This window comes from Lissotriton helveticus, chromosome 6 (assembly GCF_964261635.1).
Source record: "Lissotriton helveticus chromosome 6, aLisHel1.1, whole genome shotgun sequence".
Classification (NCBI taxonomy): Eukaryota; Metazoa; Chordata; class Amphibia; order Caudata; family Salamandridae; genus Lissotriton; species Lissotriton helveticus.
Window position 1 is genome coordinate 1421503787 of NC_136067.1, and position 15457 is coordinate 1421519243.

Consider the following 15457-nt stretch of genomic DNA (forward strand, 5'->3'; position numbering starts at 1 on the left):
ATTGAATGGGACTTTAAGGGCCCCTAGCAGGGCCCTTGTGGACGTGCGCTATGGGAAGAGGGGGGCAAATGTGGTGCCCCCCATTCATGCATAAACCTGTTTGCCAGGCACACAGATGCATGGATGTTTGAGAACTGCCCTTTTCTACTGCAGCAGCTGCAGTTCTTTTCTATGGCCACAGCACAAGCCACAATGGAAAAGAGCAGTTTTCTGACTGCCTGTACAGCAACTATATGTCAGAGTTTCCACCTGCCAGATTACAGTGTAATCTGGCAGGTGGAAACTCTGACATATAGTCGATCGGACACCTCCCGAGGCAGTGGAGGTTGGACGCTCGTTAGAACGCCATCGTCATGAATCCCTTAGTGTGGGATCTACTAGATCATGAATGTATTTATATTCCTTTTGCCCTTTCTTTTCAAGAAAATAAAAAAGAGAAAGTAAATAGGCTACTTGAAACTGATAAATTATCTTATGGCAAATAAAGTGGACCTTGGCTTAAATGATTGACTAACGTAATCTCTGCCTAGTTGTCCCACTCAATTCTCATTTTCTAGAGCGATTAATAACCACTGCTATCTGCAAAAGTGAAAATGTCAGCTCGATACAACACATCGGGTTTTTGGAAGATGGGGGAGGTGGGCTTTGTGGGTGTTGTAGACACTGCGTTATATACTGACATGATGTAGAGAGTCCCAATTTAGTATGCCTTTTTTTTAATATCCAGTCTGCTAATATGGTTCACGAACATCCTCTGGAAAACATGTATGAAGCATTCCTTGGGAATGATATATTTCAAATACAAATTTGTGCCAGGGTTCATAAACACTTTGTGATGTGTTTGCATCACAGAAGTGACGCCTACCCATCACATGTTGTGGTGGGATTTAATTTTCAGTGGAAATCATGATCTATGTTTGGATAGTTGCTTAAAGTAATGCAAATAGAGCTATGCACTTCTTTGCAATATGTTATATCAAGTAACATAGCATGGGTGGTACATGGCTGTTCCCATGCAACCTCCCATGGGTTTTGATGCAAATCTTTATTTACAAACATCTGTAAACTGGGACTTGTGCCAAAGGATTACACTTACTTGAGACCAGTGCTGTTTTTAAGCATGGGTATGGTGGGCAGCTGCCCTGGGGTCCCACGAGCATAGGAGCCCCATGCAGACCAGAATTTAACACAAATTTGCTGATAAACATTTTCATTCATGTGAGTGGTTGCTAGGCAGGGTCCAGTGCACTGCTTTGCCCCAGGGCCTATGATGCTGTTAAGATGGCCCTCCTTGAGGGTGGGACGTGGCCAGTCACCTCAGATGGCGGATGCGACGTGTTGAGGCTCCAGACCCTGGGGGGATAAATCCTGACAAAACACTGTGTCACAGCACATAGAAATTACCTGGAGGGTCCCGTCCCGTCATCTGAACATTGCTGTCTGGCAGGAGAATCCAGCCTGGATTGAGAGAAAGTGGCTACGGAAGGATGGCCGAAGGAGCTGAGCCACAGACGCGGGGTGTGCGGCCTATGTGAGGAGCCCAGAGAGAGTGATGTGCTGTGCGGCGGCCCATGCTGTTTCAGACTAATTACATCCCGTAGGCCGGAATAACGGTGGACGTCCGTTCCGGACTGGCGAAGTACGGCGGAGGGGCAGGAGCAGGAAACGAGGCTCGCTGGAAGGTCGGTGCGGGGCGCACGACACAGCACCATCATCAGACGGTGAGAGCTGCCAGCGCGGTGCCAGCGCGGTGCCTCGGACCCCCTCCCCCTTTTCTTCCCCTGTGGCTGCTGTCTGATTTACTGCGGGGCTCTGCGACGGGGGCAATGAATGCAGAGGCTGCCCTGGACTGAGAGCACACTATGAGGGTGCCTCCTCTGCAGTGACGCCCGGCTGGGCGCAAAAGGCCCCCCTCCCCCACCCATTCAGAGACACATGGAGAAGCCCACGGTACTTGGCTGAATGGTGGCGAAACTGGACATGACATGATTGGAAGACACGGGGGTGCTGACAATTGTGACAATTAGGCGCATGGCGGGACTTGAGGCGATCTACCAGGTGATTGGACTTTCTATATTGCTGGGGGACTGGAGTGCTGTCGGTGAGCGGTGAAGGTGGACGACAGCGTCAACAGACCTAGAGATTTTTTTAGATATCTGCATATTGTGAGGAGGGAACCTTGAGCTCGGACCTCAACAAGAGAGGACCCTGTACCCTACCGGTGGCTCCACAGTCAGTCCAAGCTTGTGATTGATTGGGGTGCGAGATGGGCAGGCTTAAGGGCTAAACTCTGGACACTGACCTGGCAGCGGGGGGCCCCCTGATTCTAACGCTAGGGACCTGTTGCCGGGCAATTCAACCAATGGATCGGCTGAATCCCACTCAGAAAAACTAGACTTAATATTGAAGGAAATCCAAGACCCTAAGAAGATAATGGAACGACCGGCCTTACCCTCCTGAGAGCGGACCATGGGAAGCTCACCGTCACAGTGTGCGACCACGAGAAGGCATTGACAAGCATTGAACCCCAACTTACGGAACACGCCACGCAAATAAAACACCTGCAGAACCAGGTTTCTGGCTTTCAAGACAGGATTGAAGACGCAGAAGGTCGTAATCGGCACAATAACGTCTGAGTTATTGGGCTGCCGGAACGAAGTGAAGGTACAAAACTGGTGGACTTTATGGAAGCATGGTTCTGAGAGCATGTTGCTCCTAGGGCATGTCTCCATATTTTTGGGTGGAGAGGGCACATCGGATTCCAACGGGCGCACGAAAGGGTGGGTGCACCACCACGGGACAGAGACATGCTGCTACAAAAAGCGAGGGAAGAGGTGAACATCCAATTTGAGAATCAGCGAATATCCCTGTACCCGGACTACACTATCATGGTACAGCGACAGCGCACATCCTTTCAAGCAGTGAAGAAAAAACTACGGGCAGCCCAACCTAAATATGCCCTATTATTTCCCGCCAGGCTCAAAGTTATGCACAACAGGAAATCGTATTTCTTTGACATCCCCAATGATGTGGAAGAATGGCTGGAGGTAATGGACCTTGAACACAGTCAAGAGAGATCATCCGGTTCAGTAAGGCATAGTCCTCTACAAACGCAACAACAGATACCACGAGTCCGGGGAGGAGCACAGAAGAACTCTACAAACCGCGGTCCGACTCCGGCTCAGAAGATGGCGGACAGGGCGGAGGCATTAGCAGTCGCAGGATCCTTTCATGAGGACAATACAAAGATCACGTCGGACTCGGAGGGCAGCACCATACAATCAGACGCAGAACATAGCATCACTCTCTTTCCCTCGGCGATGTCCCAGACTGGGGATGGCCTACTTGACAATTGACGAACCGAAATGAGAACTTTGCACACTGAGATCATAGGGAATTAGATGCTTGAGCCACAGACATGATATAACCGGCTGGACAGTATCCTTTTACTCTTGCGATGGTTTGACTGTGTACATAATATATATGTAATGCATATAATGTGATCCTCACTACTATGTCTTTTCTCCCAATTGTACATAAGTCAATAATCAAATTTAGTAAGACCCTATAAAGGCTGTTTGAAGTGCCGGGCATTCAAGATTAGGATATTAGAGTAGATCACCCCCCAGGTCTCACATGCGTAGGCCCTTCTAATACAGTGCTCAGATAAGTATATTATGAGAAAAGAAACAACCCCCGGCCCAGTAGAGCCACGGGAGCTCTGCACCCGCACAAGAAATAGCATGGCTGGCGGCACGTGCCCCCCTCATTGCGCATGCACCGTTTTTTGGTTCCAATATGTTTTAGTAATTGGTTTGGCTCAGCATCGTTCACTGGCTGCCCCGTATATGTTTAGTTCACAAGGGAAAGGGAATTCCTGGTCTGTATGCATTCATGGTCCCCGTGCCACACGGAGGCCAACCCACGTAGCAACTCCATGTCTCGTAAATCAAGCCTCCTTAAGCTCATACAACCTACTGACATGGAATGTACGTGGGCTAGGGGCTGTACACAAGCGCCATAGGGTGCATGCATACCTCATTAGGAGAAAGGCGCTGATAGTATTCCACAAAAAACAATGGGAGAGGTAGGGAATTACAGGAACACTCTCTTAATCCCCAGTGATATAACAATAAACAAAGGAAGAGAGGTTAATGTCTCTTATAAGCCACTTAAATGGAGCCTCAAAGACTCGAGAAGTTCACACCCTATTTGGGTTTGAAAAGAAAGCCCTCACACACCAACCTGGTCGGTGTCATGCTTCATCATCGGGCCCCACCGAAGAGACCTAATGCCTCTTCGGTGTGCTACGACGCCAGGAGACTGCGGAGCAGGTATTGTGTGATGGGTGTGTTGGAGGGTTAAATTAAACTATAAAAGTGTCTAAAGGGTATCTACAAAAATTTTTATTAATGATCCCTAACACACAGTAAAAAGAGTTCTATGTGACTGAATTATAAAGCCAAGGTAATGGATGGTTTAATTCAGAAATAACTTAGTCAACATGTTTCAGCCTTAGTGTAGGTTTCAATTTACCTAGGCATTCATCAGGACAATGTTAAACCCCGGCGGTATGGACTCTCTAATCGTCCACCCTAACCTGGGGACGTGAAAGTGAAAAAGAAAAAAGTGTTAAAGTGCATAAAAATAGGAAGAGCAATTGCTCATTCCGAAAAATCACTCCTAATTATGGAGTGTCTTGGCACTTTAAAGTTAGGCGCTATCTGCACCATGGGTCTCAGGAGGGGGGTTGGAGTGTCCCTGGCACATCGCCCTCAGCACTCGCAGCCCGCTTATACACGTCGGGGTCCGGTTGAGGAACTACGAGGTGTATAAGCGGGCTGCGAGTGCCAGGGACACTCCAACCCCCCTCCTGAGACCCATGGTGCAGATAGCGCCTAACTTTAAAGTGCCAAGACACTCCATAATTAGGAGTGATTTTTCGGAATGAGCAATTGGCTCAGCAATAGGTGCTATTGTAGGGGCATGACAAGAAGCTCATTAACGACTTATGGATACGGCGGCGCTGATGGCAGAGCTAGAACCAGCCTGACGTTAGCAAAAGGGCAGCACTTCAAGAGGCTCATATTTGACACGCAGAAACCCAGGAATCTATTGGGCTAATGGACTATAGAGCATACACACAACTGAAAGACACAGACGCTGACAAATCAGGAACACTGCAAGCTTGGTTAATGAGGGATAACCCGGAAACGCCATTGGTCACTAGAATACGCTCACCACTAAAGGGTCAGATGCATTCTCAAATAGAGATTAACAACGCATTCTGCACCTATCTTAGCGCTTTATAAGCGGCACCAGCGCACGCAGATGATGGCCTGATAGATACTTTTTTAAATGACTTACAATTCCCTACGATGCCTGAGGCCACACGTAACGATCTCGTGGGACCTATCACCCAACACGAAATAAGAACTGCAATTAAAAGTCTTAACCATAATAAAACCTCGGGCCAAGACAGCCGACCGGTTGAATATTACGCGACATATTCAGGTGTCTTAGTACCAAAATTAGAGGAATTGTACAAGACGGCCTGGGAAACCGGTAAATTACCGCAATCCACGATGCATGCTCTGGTGGTATCACTCCCCAAGCCAGGGGGCAGCACTGAATTGTCCAACTACAGGCCGCTGTCTTTACTGGCCACCAAATATAAAATCCTCAGTAAGGCCCTTGCCAATCGTCTGGTACCTGTCCTCCCCAATATCATACACTGAGACCAGTGGGGGTTTCTCCTTGCACGTAGCACTTCACTCAACACTAGGAGACTTCACTATGTAATGAAGGCCACTTCCATAGAATATATTAGGGCGGGATGTTAAGCATTGGATTTACGTCAGGCATTTGACTCTTTAGCATGGGACTACATGTTTGCTGCCCTGTTGCGCTTTGGCCTCCCCCTGGACTTTCTGCAATGGGTACGCCTGCTCTATGTTGAACCCACTGCGAGGGCGCGTACAGGAGGATATATCTCCCCAGAATACACTATACATAGAGGTACCAGACAAGGGTGTGCGCGCTCCCCCCTCCTGTTTGTTCTTGCGCTAGAGCCACTGGCTATAGCTTTGGGAAGATCATCTGATGCTTTTGGGATACCCGTACAGGACACCGCACACCTTATTTCAATATATGCAGACGACATCCTCATATATCTGCGAGACTGGGAGGGTGAGGCAAGCCCACTCCCCGATGTATTTTCCGCCTTAGAGGCCATATCAGGATTGGCGATAAATGCAGGGAAGCCACATGCTTTCTATTGCCAAGAGGGATTACGCCCAGATAGGATCCAATTCGGCACCTGTCAGATCCCTGTAGCGGTGGATACATTTAAATACCTTGGTATACATGTCTACAGGACTCAACTGGACCAACTGGAGGGCAACCTCATGAAGGCCATTGCTTCGCTACACTCCAGCATTTCCTTCTGGACGTCCTTGCCGCTGTCAGTGATGGGAAGAATAGCCATCTCCAAGATGGTGATGCTTCCCCGCCTGTTGTATTTCTTTGTTAATTTGCCCCTGCTGGTAACGCCGTCCACATTTCCCATCCTGGACACATTACTATTAGATCTTATTTGGGGCGGGGGCAGACATAGAGTACGCCTCAAGAAATTGCAATTGGCATCGATCAAGGAAGGGTTGGGTGTCCCTGATTTCTGGGCATATTACTATGTCTCCCAACTACAGTGGCTGTCTTATTGGACGGCAGGCAGAAACCTACAAGAAATAGGTTATAGCACACGCAATCTAGAGCGAGGTACTCTACATAACATGTTACTCCTGAAAATGATAATACCCTTGGACGGACCCCCATTGTTAAGAATGGCAATACAGTGTTGAAAAAAGGCCCTACAGTACACCTCAGCCACAACCCCCTACGCGTCCTATATTCGACTATTGGGGCTCCCAGCTATGGGTTGTAAGCTTACAATGACTGGGTTGCAGGATTGGATAAATGCGGGAGTAGCAGAGGTGGAATCCTTCTTTGGGGATGGTGTCCTTCTGGACCATGCCACGTTCGTAAGGTACACTGGAGCTCCTAATAGGCTTTACTTACTACACACAATGATAGTGTATTATATAAGGGTGACATGGGCACCTCAGCGCAGCGAACCCCAGCAACATGACTTGGTACAGCTACTCTATCACATGGGGAGGGGTGGCCACCTAGTTAAGTGGCTATATACAGGCACCCGAGCACAGGCTTCCACAGACCTCACGAGCCTTTGTGCAAAATGCGCAAAAAACTGTGGGTGTGCCGATTGCAAACACGGCCTGGGAAAATATTCTAGAACATCCCAAGAGAGTCTCCCGAAATGCCAAACTTAAGTTCATACAAACTATGGTTCTCCACAGATCTTACTTAACCCCGAAGAAGATACAGTGCATGTTCCCAGAGGCCCAGAACTGCTGCCCGAGATGCAAGTCAGAGGAGGCTAGCTTTGTGCACATGTTATGGGCATGCCCGCACCTCAGGGACTACTGGGGTCAGATCCGGAATATGCTCAGAGAAATCACAAATCTCACAATAACAGATAATATATTAGAGTGCCTGTTGGGCCTGCGCAAGCGCGCTACAAACCAGAAAGTTAATTTGCGTTAATATTGTGGACAAATCCATATGTTTCTTTCATTCAAAATATATATTTCATGATATGTAATGCTGGATACAATGATTTGAAGTTCGTAAACTTTATTAAGGAGCAGGGATAGTGACCAACAAAAATTAAAATGCCAATGATATTTGAAATGGTGTATTGTATTCTGACTGAAGGCTCAATAAAGTGTGTTAAAAAAAAGATGGCCCTCCTTGAGACAGGTATAACAGTGGAGCAAGATTTGAAAAGCCTTCACATTTTTCCTACTTTGTATGTGTTCTGCGTGGTATAGAACATATGCAAAGTGGGACAATATTATAGCTTGTGTTATGTACTGGAAGGGTCCACCTCCAATACAAAACCTATCCTTGACAGAACGCCCTGGGGGAGCAGATCTAAGCTATATCACTGTTTTTTAATCATTCTTTGATGCAACGCAATGCAGCGCAGCAGGTTGAGTGCCTGTTAATCGGCATTGGTTGCATTGAGCGACAGTAGCATATGTATCAGGACAGGATCATATTTTGGAACCCTCAAGCTCCATAAGGGACATGGTTAGCTCATGTTGACATGGTTTTTACTTGACATTCTTGTTCCCAATGTGTTGCAACTTGAGAGCTCCACTGTATGGTAAATGAGATTACATTGTCAATTCATGGCTTCCATGTCTAGGGCTACCTCAGACAAACCATACTAAACTAAAGCCATTGTAGTAAAGTGGAGAGAGACAGCAGTGCCCACAGAGCAAGTGGCTTCCATCTATCCAGTTAAAAAATATATTAGTGTTACTAAAATATGCTAAAAACAAGGAACGTCTGTTTGTCTTGTGGCATGAAAATATCAGTTGTAACTGTGCTGTGAGTAACACATTATTTAAGCACGGTCCTAAAATATTTGGACTGAAGCCAAAATGTCAACATCTATGTCAGAAGTCAGCTGAATTGATGTATAGCAGGTCTCCTGTTGCAAGTGCGTACCAAAGTAAGAGGACTTTTTGAGATACCATCCCTTATCTTAAAAGTAAATACACACTGTAGTTTATCATACTCTATACGATTTAACAAAATGCACATTATTGGGCATTTTTTTCTTTACTTTTTATCCCTTTTTAGGTCGCGCCTGCGCAGGGCCGAGGCATGCTGTATTCAGGTGGGGAGTTGAAGCTCCTCCCACTCTCTGCCCATATTTTTCATTGACTTGTGTCATTGTCCACTGTAAACTGTGGCTATTCATTGGTCAATAGTCTTAGTAGTCCCTCCTTAGTACTGCCTTGTCTCATTTCGAAATGTCCCATGGCGACACCCCCGTTACTTGTGTTGGTACGCTGTAGGCTTTAATTACAGCCTATGAGCACTATTTTCTCAAATAGCTTTTTCCTGCCTGCTGCTGCAGGCAGGACACACTCCCCCCTACTGCTTTAAAAAAATAATATTATAGCACAAACGCATTTTTAATGCAAAAGGTCTCACATTTGCCAGAGTTTAGGCTTTTTGCATTGTAAATGGCATTGCATTTTGTTTATGTGTTTGAAATACAACACATAAATAAAAGGCATTGTCATTTACAATGCCAATAGCTCAAACTGTCCTAAATGCGAAACCCACTGCATTGCATATGCTTGTTGTATCTGATGACGGTACACAATAACGTTTGCAACTGAGCTGGTCACTCACATAAAACGAAGTTGCTTATATATGGTAGACTAGGCACTGAGATCTAGCGTTCCATGTGATAAACGATTAGCAAAAATATCATCTGACAAATTTTGTATAGTAAATATCATTTACAAAAATACTGTCCCATTTGCACAATATTTTTTCTATCAAAAATGACATAATAGTGCTGTCCGATAATATATTGGTTGTGATATTCTGGTATGTTAATGAGACGCAGAAACAGTACATAAGATGTGTTTATCACATAACTTTATGTATGTATTTGCAGTTAAGAACCATGCATGCAGTAGGGTGGAGTTTTTTGCTCCAGCCGATGAGGAGAAGTTCCTGGCTCTGAAGAAAAGAAGGTTTTAATTGTTCAGTGATTGGTGTTTAAAATCCAGGGAGGTGGGTTTTGAGTACCCACTTCAAATTCTAAAGGGAATGGTGTATCTCTGAGTTGGTGTGAGAGGTCCAAGAAACAAGCAGCTAGAAGGATCTGTACCAGGATAGGGCACACATGGGTATGGGTCTGGTTAGTGAGGCATGGACTAGCTGAGTGAGATCAGAGAATGCTGTCCGGGGTGAATAGCTAATACTGTGCCTGCACAACTGTTTGATGCTGCAGGAATGATAGGAGTATGTTTTGTGTTCGTTTTGCAAATGTAAGAATTTTTTCGAAGGCGTAGAACTGATACTGAAGGTTCTGCTCTGTAAACTATTCAAAAAGGCCGGATTGTAATGACATCATATTGATCAGGTATTTAGTTCCCCGGCATGCTGTTTTGCTGAGGGATTCTTCTGATATTTAGCTGCTGAACCCCAGTGGCTGCATTGGTGATGTTAATGTTAACCTCAGCCTCATGCTTGAGCTAAGCTGAATGCCTGTAGGAGAGGGTAAATGTATCAATTTGACTGAAGGAAGTGGTGAGGGAGGGTACCACGTGGTGCTGAGCACTGAATTTGATGATTTCCATGATAAGGAATTAAAACGTGGAGAGTCATCCATTGTTCAATGGTAGTGGAACAAACAGAAATCTTTGCTTGGAGGAGGCTCTTGAAAGAACCAAAGTTGAAGACATGAATCAGATAGAGAAACTAAAGGATGAAAAAATGTCCACAAGGGAAATGGTGTAAAATTAAAGAGTGGGGGGACTCTGACAGGTAGGGGTTTGCAGGTGAGAACAGAGTGGAATGAGAATAAGCTGCCAGAGTAAGAGATGAACGGAATTATTATAATGGTCTTCCCTGGCTCCCTGGAGGCCATGAACCCCAGAACGCTTGTATTTACATTTCAAGAAAGTTAATGCATTGCATCACATTGTGGTTGCTGTGTGAATCAAATATCACAATAAATATTTATTTGCACATTTTCAGACAGATATTAAAAACACGACAACCCCCCTTGTATGTCCATAATAACTCTGGGCCCGAAGTCTGGTGAAGAATGATGCCTGGCAGGAGATTACTTTGTTAGTGCCAATCAGGCAGGCACGTGTACCATATACTAGTGTGCACCTGAGAGTAGGCGCGCCGTCTAGTAAAAGTAGCAGTACCCAAAACGCTCGTCTTTTTGGCATCGAGTGGCTGTGTTCCACTCACTGGCAATATCTCTCATCAAGGGCTGGAATCAAAGAGTCCTTTGAACAGATGAAAGCTGGGAGGCCCTGCCCACAACTCCGGGCCTGTGGGAGAGAACTCCCTGACCGGCCTTTGGGATGGCTCCATTCTTTCTTTTTCCCCACAGCGCAGGTCATCTCTCTTTACCCCCTGACAAGGGCCTACCCTCACCTTTGAACGAGGGGCAGGGGAAAGACGCTGTAAGTGTAAATATGTTTTTGGGCGCTCCTCGTTCTGTGCCTCTATCAAGCGCTGCATTAGCCAGCCGCCCATCCAACATGACAATAAATTGCATCCACAAGTCAACAATCTATTATTTGTTGCCAAACCAACCACATGGAACCTACCACCTGGTGCTATCTTTAATTAAAATAGAATGGGCCTCTTTCACTTGGGTGGATTTCCGATATTTTCGCTGGTCACACACATCTAATATTGACCTTAATGTGAAAAAATAGCAGCGTAGATTAGTAGCATTCAATTAAATCATATTAATCATTTACATTATTAGGACGTAATACAGTTAGTCTATCTCTTTTCCCATTTCCCTCTTTCTTTCACACCCCTGTTTTTATCATTCTCCCTTTCTCGCCCCACCTTTTAAAGAATGTAAAGTATGGTGGCACTGCCCTCTTCAAAGCCTCCAAGGTTCAGTTCTATAAGAACACGATTAGTTCTATGTACATTGAGAGATTGCAACCGATGGAGAGGGCGTCTACAGGCGTGCACGCATATAGATATAATCGGCTGCAAGTGCAAATATTCTTTGTGGTTGAAAGTGACTTCAGCGAAGTGTTGAACATAGTCTCAGTTCAATTACCACAGCAAACATGCAGGAACATTTGTCAAAACCATTATCTTGAGTGGCTGTAATCTACATCAGCTACTCACACCTGTTTTCTTTCAGTCCCTTTCATTCCGGTGTTCTCGAAACTTCCGTTCCCAAACGTTTTCTCACACATTACATGGCTCCAAAGGGAAGCAGAGCAGGCAAAAGTTGATGGATCCATGGCACCTCACCAAATTAAATCAAAGGACGTGTATCCAATAAAGTCACTTAGGGGGAAATCACCATTGGACTTTAACTGTTAGTGGATGTGTCACAGGGGACTACATTACCCATAATGTATTGAATTTGATTTCTGGCAAATCCAAGATAGGTCACTTCAATTATTGTGGTATTTCTGAAAAATACTGAAATGGGGTAGACTTTATAAATAGTTGAGGAGTTCCTATTTAACTGTAATACACAAATACAGTAGTGTTTGAGACCAGTGCTGTTTCTAATAAGTGAGCATTTGCTTAAAACAAAAAATAAAGACTTTATTTGGAATTTCGGATACAGATTTATCAATGGTATAAGCTCCTGAAATAATGTTTTCCATGGCAGTGGCTGGTGGTACAATGTAGGTCCTTTAGCCGTTGTTGCCGCTTTCTGCTTCCTGCTAGCAAGCTTTTCCTTGGCATGGGAACACAGGGGGGAAACCGCCTTTACAAAGAGTATTTACCAAGCAATACCTTTACAATGCAGCATTTAACACACAGGTAAGTACCAAGCAGGTGGGTATTTGAACCTTTACCATGCAGTTCGAATTTTGTTTTTAAATAACATAATGATTATGTTATTTAAAAAAAAAGAAAAGGCGTTAGGTGCGGTTAGTAGTATATGGAGGTATGGAGAATTTTAGGGTTTATGGGTGGCTAGTGGTAAAGGAAGGTTAGGGTAGTTTTAAGGTTTACTGGTGGGTAGTGGTAAAGAATGTTAGGGGTAATTTTAGGGCTTAGTGGTCTGAATTGCTAAAGGGGGGTAAGGGTCTGGGGCAGTTCCTCCACTATGGTGGAGGAACATGGCCCCACTGCTTTTAAGAAGTGCCCTGCAAAGTAAAGGACACAAAATGATAATAACTTTGAGTTATTATCATTTTATGTTTCTATTGCAGGCGGGTGGGCAGGGCTGCTCTGCTCTCTGAGCAGGGATGGGGAGATAGTTTGCCCACTCCTAAGTGCGTAATGACTATTTGGTCGGCCCTCTCAGACCGCCCAAACCAGTCATGCACACTTTGCCCGTTCTCCATGCAGGCTGCATTACAGCCTGCGCGGAGAACATGCCCAAGCCCCCATTCACTGGTTGAGCATCGAACCAGGACGCTCAAAACCATTCACAACGCTGCATTGCAGCGTTGTAATTGGTCAGGTGAGCCTAGCTGTGCTTTCTGTGACTCAGTCCGACAAGGAGAGCAGGAGCAGAGATATTGGACCCCGGCGCGGCGCGGTAAGTGTTTTTTCTCTTTTTACCATACGCACCATATCCCCCCTCGTCCTGCCCCCCCCCCCCATGCACCCACGCTCTTCACCGCCCTGCTACCTGTGTACAATGCCAACCGTCACTGGTAAGGGTACTTTTAGGGTTTAGGGGTGGGCTGTGATGAAGGGAGGTAAGGGTACATTTTGGATTTAGGGGTGAACAGTAGTAGACGGATGTAAGGGTGTTTTTGGGACTTAGGGGTGGGCAGAGATAAAGGGAGGTAAGTCCAATTTTAGAGTTTAGTGGTAGGTAATGGTAAAGGGAGGATAGGAGTAGATTAAAACATAGTGGGTTTAAAAATTGAGTTATTCTTACTTTACTTATACTTAGTATGCATCGTAACGGCATGCATGGTAAGGGAACGCATGGTAAAGGAATATGCATGGTAAAGGGTGAGTGGAAAAGGCATGCATGGTAATTGTATCTGTTGTAAAGACATACATTTGAACGCAGTTCATACTACCCATAAATAATTTAATTTGCAGGCAAGTAGGCCACTGAACACCATTCATTGTCTGATGTATCCTGCTGCAATTTATTTTTGTATAGCCTCTGGAACATTGTGGGGGCCTTCATCAAAAGGATTGTCAGGCTTGCCCAAACAATCCTTTTCAAGAATTGCAAATTCTGCTTATTAAACTTGCACTGTCTTTTTCTCCCAACCTCCTTATATGGCTAAATATGGTGGTCTAATATCCTCCTTTGTTGTCAACAAACTCCTCTCTGTGCTCTGCAGCTGAGCTTCCTGGAGTTGATGATATTGGCAGTGCCTTCCAGTGCAACTGTCACTATTTTCAACTAATACCAAATTTCACATTTTGCGATTCACATTTTGTGATTAGCCAGTTAATGCATTTTATGAATGACAAAATCTAGTTTTTGTACATCAGGTTCTTAATCCTATCATTGAACACAAACAGGCATATTCCAGAAGAATAAATTTTGGGGGTTAACAAATAGCTTTACAGTGAAAACAAAATGGAGCAGGATTGCAGTTGAGGGGAAGAAGAGTAATTCTTAGTCAGGGCTGAGAGGTAACTGGGTTGTGGGTTGAAAACACGGCAGCGCCACACTACGTTTTGTCAATCTGTACGGCCGAAGGAAGGCTTAATTACCTTGTGGAAATCCAATTGAAAAACCAGTTTTCCATTTTTTTCAGGTTTATAAATACATATTTGCATGAATATAGATGTTTTCAGCCAATAGAAATCGCTAAAAACAGAAAACTGGGGGGGGGGGGGGGGGCTTATTTATGAGAGGCTTGCACTGTCAGTGTCACTTTTGATTCTCCAGCGGTGCAAGCTTCTCAATCACATCTATGAGGCGATGCGAAGCCACTTTGCATGGGTTTTCATGGCCTCATAGATATGGAGTAAGACAAAGCAGCAGAAGTCACTGCCTTGCCTTAACCTATGCCATGAAGGTGTTCTTTGGGCATTGCTGTGGGCTTTCCCAAGCAAAACACATATATTTTGTGGCAACATCGCAGATTTACTTAATCATGTAAAAACTGGAGCAGCGCCAACAATACACCTCCCCAGGTGCTCGTTCTCTCTCAGCTCCGCTAGACTCTGGAATTCCCTCCACATCCAACTCAGATCAGAACCCAAATTACTTACATTCCGTAAACTTCTAACAGCCCTGCTTTTTAACAAACCAGAGTAGCCTGAATTGTTGTGTACTTAGGCGTGTTGTCCGCAGGGCTAGGACGCCCGAGGGTAGCTATCGCGCTTTATAAATGCTCTTTTCATTTTTTTTCTTTTCATTCAGATCAAGCGTAACAAGGAGAAATATTTTTATTTCTCCTTATGTTTTCCCCTTTCCATGTGTGCTGCATTCTTCAGCACACATTGAGGAAAACGCTGCTCGGGATTGTTTTCTGCAGGAAGGTGCCCCTTACTGCAAAAAAACAATCCTGCTTGACATGGAGGCACTCTTGCATCATGGGGCACGTATGGCTCCGTTGGTGCTAGGCAGCAAATTCCGCACCAGAGTGGGGGAAAAGGACAGGAATGCAGTTTTTCAAACATTTGGTACATTCTTGCCCTTTCACATTGGCGTATGGCAGCGCAGCAAGAAGTGTTGTGGCGCTGCCCTACGCTAATTCCCCGTAAATGAGGCCCTGGGTCTTTATTCATGAGTGGGTTCCTGGGCCAAGAGATGACAGACATCCTATATGATTTGTTTCCATCCTTCCTTCAGTTGGTTTATTACAGTCACAGTTTGAGTGTGAGAAACAGTTTCAATCCCTGTCAGGAT

At 45.3% G+C, this 15457-nt stretch overlaps 1 protein-coding gene across 1 annotated transcript in view; it reads left to right on the forward strand.

The window, feature by feature from the left end:
* The window catches only part of SLC2A12 (solute carrier family 2 member 12), a 481869-nt gene that overhangs the window by 86900 nt on the left and 379512 nt on the right, over positions 1-15457 (forward strand). The gene's annotated exons all lie outside the window — the stretch shown is intronic.